Genomic DNA, 9,500 nt, shown 5'->3' with positions numbered 1-9,500 from the left:
TATTATTTTGAAAGTAAAGGTAAGTATCAGATGGTGAGAAACTACTTTCTATGCAGCAGTATTTTAATTTTCATAATAAGATTGATTCTCCTCTTTTGGATACAAGAGTAAAGATGCTTTCTAGATATCTCCTTCCATCTGCAGCAGAAAAGTTTATCCAGGTTGGTAATTCTGAAAAATTGTGGGTAAATAAGATTTCTGAAATTAAGCAATATATATTGTAAGCAAAGAAGTGGGTTATAGAGGAAGTAGTAAATAAAAGCTTTTAGAAATTACATACCATAAAAATTATACTTAATGTAAATATCAGGCTAAAAAATTAAAGAAAGCATTAAGTAAATATCATAATTTTATATAAATCTAGACACATGGATTTTTCTAAAAATGCAAAATAATCATATCATAAACTGAATCACTTAGGAATGCATGCACGAACTATAATCTTACCAATTCTCACCCAAATAATTTAAATCTATAATACACACTCACCTGTAATGACTTTTATTCCGTAAAATTAACGTGATTTCATGAAATGCAATGGACTCTGAAAGAGCTGTTTTTGATCTGTACCACCATGTTTGTGCCCTTGAGAAAGAGCAAAGCATCCCCTGACATCCAGAATCTCTTGCTATCAGCTGGGCCTTGGTGTTGATATGACCTAGTTGGGTACTGAGAGGCCATGGTGTTTTCTATTAAACATAAACAACCTCACAGAGTATCAGCATCAAACAGGCCCATTCTGTAGGGGCTGGTGGGTCAAGATAAAAACACTCCATAGTCATATCTGAACACAGAAAACACACATACATTGTCCTAGCCTCAAAGTACTAGATATCCCCTCTCCCCGCTAAATAAGTGACTGCCACTTCTTTAAAACTGCCACCTGCCGTTTCAGACTCAGTCTGGTCTTCTGCCCTCCCAGTTAAGATTTATTTAGATATTCAGTCATAGTATATATTACCCCTGCTTCCCAACAGCACCTCATCCAGAGTAAAGCTTGCTTCTTTAAATATTCCCCCAAATTACCAAACACGGCCCAAACCTGTCGCCAATTCTTTCCAACACCCTCTTGTAGAGATGAACTATGGTTTTCCATGCTATGCCTTCTCCCTCACAGCATTAAGTAGTAAGTCCAACTTGTTCAAATACAGTTGTGTTCCTGGTGGTCATTGAATGGAGGGCATTGACCCTGACTAGATTTCCAAGATATCTGCATGAAGACAGTTAGTACCATAACTACTCACCCCAAACCGTGACATTTTACTTTATTTGCTATTTATTTTGTATAATTAAAAATTAAATGATGATAAAATATTCTTTTTAAATTATTTTATTGTTCTTTCTTTATGTTTCTAAGGATCAGTGACAATTCAGATGTTACCTCCACACAGTGGTTTCCCCAAATCACTCCACTTAAAGTCTGTAAGAGATGCTGTCAGTCCCTGCACATATGAGCTCAGCCCACCTGGAGGTTATCAGCGGACAGTTGCCAGTTGTTCCAATCGTTTCCTGCATCTTCCTGCCTGAGAGTGTACTCTGTTCATAAAATAATGCTCAGCCAGAGCCAAGAGCTGGCTGGAGGGCTTGGGAGGGAAGGTGTCATCAATGCCCAGAATCAACAATAGGGGATGGGAGTTGTTGAATGAACTTGAATGCTTCTAGGAGAACGCAGTGAGCACTCTGGTTGGAAGTCTGGAATTGGATCACTCTTCATTCCAAAGGCAAGAAGGAATCTGTTGTTAGTTGAATCCTAGCTTGGCAAAGCATCATGAATGCTCAAATTTTCTTTACTTGAGGACTACTGGAATAAGGTATACACCTTAAGAAATTATTCTAGCCCTTAAAAGATATGAGGGTAATAATAATTATAATAATTAGAGATTGGTTGGATTTTGTTAAACACCAAAGACATCTTAAAGAAAGAGAAAGAGAGGTTTAGGTTAGTGAACTATCAACTCAGGCCATGCTGTAAGAGACAGAAAGCCTCTATGGGAGTCTATATAGAGACTTTCATTTCCTCTCTCTAAAAGGAGATTATGCTGGTAATAAAGCCCAAAATTTAACCACTAAAAAAATACAAAGAAATTTTTATTCATTATTCTACAAGAATCATATGCAGGTGGTCAGAAAATTATGGCCAGGTAGCAAATGCAGCTCATTACCTGTTTCCTTAAATGAAGTTTTATTGGAATGCATCCATTTGTATTTGTTTAGTTTTTTTGCTGTTGTTATTTTCACTCTACAATGGTAGAGATGAATAGTTACAAGAGACCACAGGGCCTACAAAATTGAAAATATTCATTATTTGGCCCTTTACAAAAAACATTAGCTGATTCCTGTCCTATGCTTTATTCTGCACCTAACTTTAGTAAGGGCCCTGATAGGAAAGACGTCATGGGGATGTCTGAGAATGTCATGGGAATATTTGGGGGAGATGCATGTAAAACCCTTTAATTCCTAGATTCCCCTGTACCCTCTGTTATGGAAGTAGCCATCAGCTTTCTCTTTTATAGAGGAGATAAGACTATCTATTTCCTGGAGACTAAGCAAATATCTCATTTTAGGCAAATGCTTCACAAGATAATGTTTAACTCCTCAAACTAACTACAGTCAGATCTCAGACAACAAAGGCAGGTGCTATGGGAGACAATAAATGATTCACCAAAAGATGCTTAGGACATGGCTAATATGTTCTAGAGAGGACCAGGACAACATGACCAAGAACAGGTGACTGAACATACTCTAGTGACTAGTATTTGTGGCAAAAGAAAAGCCAACAAGAAAAATAACAGCTATTAGCTACCACCCTTTTGGCTCCCTGTTTTTCCCAATAGATAACTTGATTATAAGAGGAGGAAAGGTAAACTTGACTATGAGATCTGAAAGCTTAACTACACAACAGGAATTATGAAAATAGCTCTTGCTTCAATCTTCTTCCTACGACTCTTTATAAGAGTCAAAGGAAGTGAGAAAAGTCTTATATTCTATGGTTCTGAGGAACACTAGACAATGTCATTAAGACCATGGGACTTCTCAGGTTCCCTTGTCTATAACATAAGAGTTGTTAAGATTTTGGGGCTTCCCTGATGTCGCAGTGGTTAAGAATCTGCCTGCCAATGCAGGGGACACGGGTTCGATCCCTGGGCAGGGAAGATCCCACGCCACGGAGCAACTAAGCCTGTGTGCCACAACTACTAAGCCTGTACTCTAGAGCCCACGAGCCACAGCTACTGAGCCCACGTGCCACAACTACTGAAGCCCACTCACTTAGAGCCCGTGCTCCACAACAAGAGAAGCCATAGCAATGAGAAACCCACGCACCACAACAGAGTAGCCCCAGCTCGCCACAACTAGAGAAAGCCCTTGCCCAGCAATGAAGACCCAATGAAGCCAAAAGTTAAATAGATAAATAAATAAATAAATAATTTAAAAAAGAGTTCTCTATTCAGTTCCATTGATCTTCCTTTCTATTTTTGTGCCAGTACCGTACTGTCTTGATCACTGTGGCCTTGTAGTATAATTTGAAGTTAGGAAGCCTACTTCCACCAACTCCATCTTTCCCAACTCAGAGGTAAGCCCAAGCACATATGGGCACCTTATCTTTGACAAAGGAGGCAAGAATATACAATGGGAAAAAAAGACAGCCTCTTCAATAAGTGGTGCTGGGAAAATTGGACAGCTACATGTAAAAGAATGAAATTAAAACACTTCCTAACACCATACACAAAAGTAAACTCAGAATGGATTAAAGACCTAAATGGAAGGCCAGACACTATCAAACTCCTGGAGGAAAACATAGGCAGAACACTCTATGACATACATCAAAGCAAGATCCTTTTTGAGCCACCTCCTAGAATAATGGAAATAAAATCAAGAATAAACAAATGGGATCTCATGAAACTTAAAAGCTTTTGCACAGCGAAAGAAACCATAAACAAGACAAGAAGGCAGCCCTCAGAATGGGAGACAATACTTGTCAACGAGGCAATGGACAAAGTATTAATCTCCAGAATATACAAGCAGCTCATGTAGCTTAATACCAAAAAAGCAAATAACCCAATCCAAAAATGCACAAAAGACCTAAATAAATATTTCTCCAAAGACATGCAGATGGTTAACAAACACATGGAAAGATGCTCAACATCACTAATCATCAGAGAAATGCAAGTCAAAACCACAATGAGGTATCACCTCACACCAGTCAGAATGGCCATCATCACAAAATCTACAAACAACAAATGTTGGAGAGGGTGTGGAGAGAAAGGAACTCTCCTGCACTGTTGGTGGGAATGTAAGTTGTTACAGCCACTGTGGAAAGCAGTTTGGAGGTTCCTTAAAAAACTAAAGATGGAACTACCATATGATCCAGTAATCCCACTCCTGGGCATATACCCAGAGAAAACCATAAACCAAAAAGAAACATGAACCATAATGTTTATTGCAGCACTATTTACAATAGCCAGGACATGGAAGCAACCTAAATGCCCATCCACAGATGAATGGATAAAGAAGATGTGGCATATATATACTATGGAATATTATCCAGCTATAAAAAGGAATGAGATGGAGCTATATGTAATGAGGTGGATAGACCTAGAGTCTGTCATACAGAGTGAAGTAAGCCAGAAAGAGAAAAACAAATATTCTGTGCTAACTCATATATATGGAATCTAAAAAAAAAAAAAAAAAAGGTACTGATGAACCCAGTGACAAGGCAAGAATAAGGATGCAGATGCAGAGAATGGATTGGAGGGCACGAAGTTGCGGGGGCGGGGGATGAAGGGGAAGCTGGGAAGAAGTGAGAGAGTAGTATAGACATATTTACACTACCAACTGTAAAATAGATAGCTAGTGGAAAGTTGCTGTACAACAAAGGGAGATCAACTCGATGATGGGTGATGCCTTAGAGGGTCGGGACGGGGAGGGTTGGGGGGAGTCGCAGGAGGGAGGGAATATGGGGATATGTGTATAAATACAGCTGATTCACTTTGGTGTACCTCAAAAACTGGTACAAGAGTGTAAAGCAATTATATTCCAATAAAGAGCTAAAAAATAATAATAATAATAATTTTAAAAAGGGTTATTAAGATTTTGAACACATGATAGGGAAGGCCAGGTGGAAAACTCTGAAACTTCCCCTCTGTTAGCCAAATTAAAAACACAAAGCATTATCATATTCTGGAGGACAAGGATGGTAGAGTCTAGTGACACCACTAAGGACCCATGAGGATGAAAGCATGATGGTCATTACCACATTTCTCATTAAATCTCTCATTTGGCCCTTGAAGAACTAGGGTGATCCCTCCTAGAGAATTTCTGTAGCCTACTGCAGGCTTAATCAAGTAGTAGATCCAATCCCAGTGGCTGGGTCAGGATTCGGTATCGCTGCTTGAGGAGGTAAATTAGGCCTCAGGTACCTGGCATGTGGTCATTGATTTGACGAATGAACTTATTCCCTTTCCAGTTATAAAAGGGTATCAGAAACAATTCACATTCACACTGAATAGACACAATCATTCATTTGTAGGTTCTCCTCATGGTTATTTTAACTCTCCTACTCTCTGTTATGGTACTGTCTGAAGAGGTCTAGACTACTTGCCGTTACACATATCTGTTACACTGGTGACATCATACTGATTAGACAAGATGATAAATAGGTGACTAGTACACTGTGGGCCATAGTAAGACACATATGTTTTACAGGGTGGGAGATAAACCCTATGAAGATGCAGGTACCTGCTGCAGCAGCAAATTTTAGGGGTCCAGAGATAAGCAACATTCTAGTTAGTATATCCTCTCCAAAGTCAGAGATGAATAGATGCATCTTGCACTCCTTTCCACAATAAAGGAAACACAGCAACAGGTGAACTTTTTGGGTCCTGGAGATAACACATGCCACACCTAGAAGAGATACGCTGCAAGCTTAGAGTGGATCCTGTAGCAGATCCAGGTCACAGTGCAAGTAGCCATGCCAATAAAGCGATATATTCCAGAAAAGTCTCTAGTATTGGAAGTGTTCGTGATTAATATATATATATATGGTATGTACGTACAATGGAAAACTACTCAGCCATAAAAAAGAATGAAATTTTGCTATTTGTGGCAACATTATGCTAAGTGAAATAAGACAAAGACTAACACTGTATGATATCACTTATATGTGGAATCTAAAAATACAATAAACTAGTGAATATAACAAAAAAGAAGCGGACTCACAGATAAGGAAACAAACTAGCGGTCACCAGTCAGGAAGAGGCAAGGGTCAATATACGGGTAGGGAATTAAGAGGTACAAACTATTAAGTGTAAAATAAGCTACAAGGATATATTTTACAACATAGGGAGTATAGCAATTATTTTATAATAACTATAAATGGAATACAAACTTTAAAGATTGTAAGTCACTATATTATACACCTGAAACATGTATTATATATCAACTATACTTCAATTAAAAAGTTAAATAAGAAAAAAAATTAAATAAGAATTTTATTAAAAGACTAAAAAATAATAAATAAAATTACTTAAGAAACAACTAATGCAAGACGGATGCTTTGACCCTTCTCATCTCCCTGAAGGTAGAAAATATATCTCCCATGTAAAAGACGTCCTCCTTATCCTGGGAGGTAGAAAAACATTCATCACTAGAGATGGAGTTCAAGGCAAAGAAGCCAATACAAACAAACCTTGTTACTTAAAAATTTACAACCCAATCCCAAACTTTGCTTAAATTCCTTACAAGTCCAAACCTGTTTCTTTTTCCTGTCAAATCCTTTCAAATGTATTGTTTCTTTGTATAAAAAGATATAAAAGCTGCCTGCTTTGGGCCATACTTTGAGCTTCATTTTATGATCTCTCGTGCCCATAGAATTAAACTGACTTTTCTCTTGTTAATCTGTCTTAGGTGTTAGTCCAGGCATAGGAACTCAAGAGCAGTGGTGGTGGTATGGGGCCGGGGGTACCTCCATCCCCACAAATGGTTACTAGGTTACCCTAGGCAAGACTAAATACCACGCAATTTAGATACTCTGCTTTTATCTTTACCTTGGTTGCTGAAAATATATACTAAGAAAGATGAATACTTGGAAGACTTTATTTCCTAAGGTTGTGGTGCCTCTCTCTGAGAATAGAATATTGTGGGGAAAATGTGTTTTCATGATACTTGAGGCATTGGTAAAACTTGCAATTGCAAAAAATGAAAAAGAATGATTTAAACCGGGTGTCTTGTAAAATATTTGGGGAATCCCAGAGAAAGGAGATGTGATTATGGGTTCAGCGTTACTTGAAAAGAACTTTGCTAACTGGAACCAATTTTTATCCTCAATAAGGAAAGGAATTGTACCTCAGAAAGGCATTTAAGAATGTTAAATCAGGAAGGTACCTAAAAGATTGGATCTCAAGTTTTTATTTTGTGAAAGATGAAACTGTAATTGATTTTCCTTAAGTCAGACCACAACTGTCCACTAGCTTGTGCTCTTCAGCAGAACTGTGGCAACGTTATGGTCTCTATTCCTTTCTTATTTTAATGCAACTTCTACACCACAGCAATCTTTGTAAACCTTCTTCCCCTATTTCTGATGATTGTTCTAATTTATTAAAGAAAAAAACATAAATTTTATTCTATCACAAAATGCAATTAGTGTTTAAATATTTTGACTGAGAATGAACATTTAGTTTTAAGACATACAAAATAATATGAATCTTGTCTCCCTTTGTATCCTAGGAAACAAGAAAAATTAGCTTTATCAGAAAAATAAGGCCCCCAGGTATGTGCGTGCGGCCCAGTGACGCACATGGACAGCTTCCCCGGATCCTCCAGGGCACTTGTCTGGGGGCGCAGATGCAGGGAGCTATGGTTCGGCTGCTGCGCAGCAGCGCACTGCTGAGAAGAAACTTCCCAACTTGCCTATCTTCCCGGAAAAATCCTCCTCGTGTCCTAAAATCTTCCCAGGCGGAAGCTGAACTCGTAACAAATAACAGCCTACCCTGTGCCCCTCTGCAGACATTTACAGATGAGGAGACGGTGATAAAGAACACAGTTATAAAACTTGCCCAGGAACAGATTGCTCCTTTGGTCTCAAAAATGGATGAAAATTCAGAAATGGAAAAACCAGTCATAGAAGGATTATTTCAACATGGGTTGATGGGTATTGAAACTGACCCAAAATATGAAGGAACAGGAGCTTCATTTTTTTCCTCTATCCTAGTGATAGAGGAATCAGCCAAAGTTGATGCGTCCGTGGCTCTGATATGTGACATCCAGAACACAATATTTAACAGGCTGATTGGAAAATTCAGAACAGAAGAACAGAAGGCTACCCTATTTGTCCAAGCTAGCTACGGAACAAATGGGAAGTTTCTGCCTTTCGGAGGCTGGAGCAGGTAGTGATTCATTTGCTTTGAAGACCAGAGCTGATAAAAAGGGAAATTTTTAACTCATCAATGGGTCAAAGATGTGTATTAGCAATGCCAAGCATGCCGGGCCCTTCGTGGTGATGGCAAAATGTAGACTTTACTGTTGAGTATAAAGGAATTACCTGCTTCTTGGTAGATCGTGACACTGAGGGCCTTCGAGTAGGGAAGCCAGAGAACAAACTGGGAATCAGAGCTTCTACCTGCCCATTAACGTTTGAAAATGTCAAGGTTCCAGAACCCAATATCCTGGGACAGATTGGGCATGGCTATAAGTACGCCATCGGGGGGCTTTATGAGAGTAGAATAGGAATCGCTGCACAGGTGCTGGGACTGGCTCAAGGATGTTTTGACTGCAGTATTCCATATATTAAAGAAAGGGAACAATTTGGCAAAAGAATACTTGATTTTCAGGGGGCTCCAACAGCAAGTGACTCAGATGGCCACCCAACTGGAAGCTGCAAGATTACTCACATACAACGCGGCCAGGCTTTTAGAAGCTGGAAGGCCATCCATTAAAGAAGCATCTATGGCCAAGTACTGTGCATCAGAGATTGCAAGGCCTAACAACCAGCAAATGTATTGAGTAGATGTGAGGTGCAGGCTACACCAAAAATTACCCTGTGGAAAAATACTTCCGAGATGCGAAGATTGGTACAATATATGAAGGAACTTCAAATACCCAGCTGAACACCATTGCAAAGCACGTCGGTGTGGAATACTGACAGCCACGGGAGTGGGACCCCTCCCTGGTGTCGTTAGTGTAAAACTTTATTGTGCCTTGCTGGGGGCTGTGAACCTCCATCTCACTGAATGATTTATTTCAGCCCTTCACCTTGGATCTGGAGGTAGACCTTTGCTGTTTTCTCTTTCCAATCTCCTTAACTTAGGCACAGAAAATCATTTTTAAAATTTGGGAAGAAATGCACCCATATTTTCTCCAAAACTATTTTTAAAGCTCTCTGTGCATTGTCATTCTGGCTTCAGGGTATACAGAAGCTTCACTCTATTAGAATTTTGAAAAATAAAGACAATTTAAGTAAAAAAAAAATTAAAGAAAATAAGAAAGAAAATGTTTGAACAAGCTCA

At 38.9% G+C, this 9,500-nt stretch overlaps 1 pseudogene; it reads left to right on the top strand.

Annotated features, from left to right (window-relative positions):
* The first annotated feature begins 7,839 nt into the window (after window positions 1–7,839).
* On the top strand, window positions 7,840–9,136 carry LOC130859475 (short/branched chain specific acyl-CoA dehydrogenase, mitochondrial-like; annotated as a pseudogene).
* The last annotated feature ends 364 nt before the right edge of the window (window positions 9,137–9,500 follow it).

The sequence above is a fragment of the Hippopotamus amphibius genome, chromosome 8 (assembly GCF_030028045.1).
Source record: "Hippopotamus amphibius kiboko isolate mHipAmp2 chromosome 8, mHipAmp2.hap2, whole genome shotgun sequence".
Classification (NCBI taxonomy): domain Eukaryota; kingdom Metazoa; phylum Chordata; class Mammalia; order Artiodactyla; family Hippopotamidae; genus Hippopotamus; species Hippopotamus amphibius.
The sequence above is the reverse complement of the archived record's forward strand: the minus strand, read 5'-3'. Positions and strand labels throughout refer to the sequence as shown.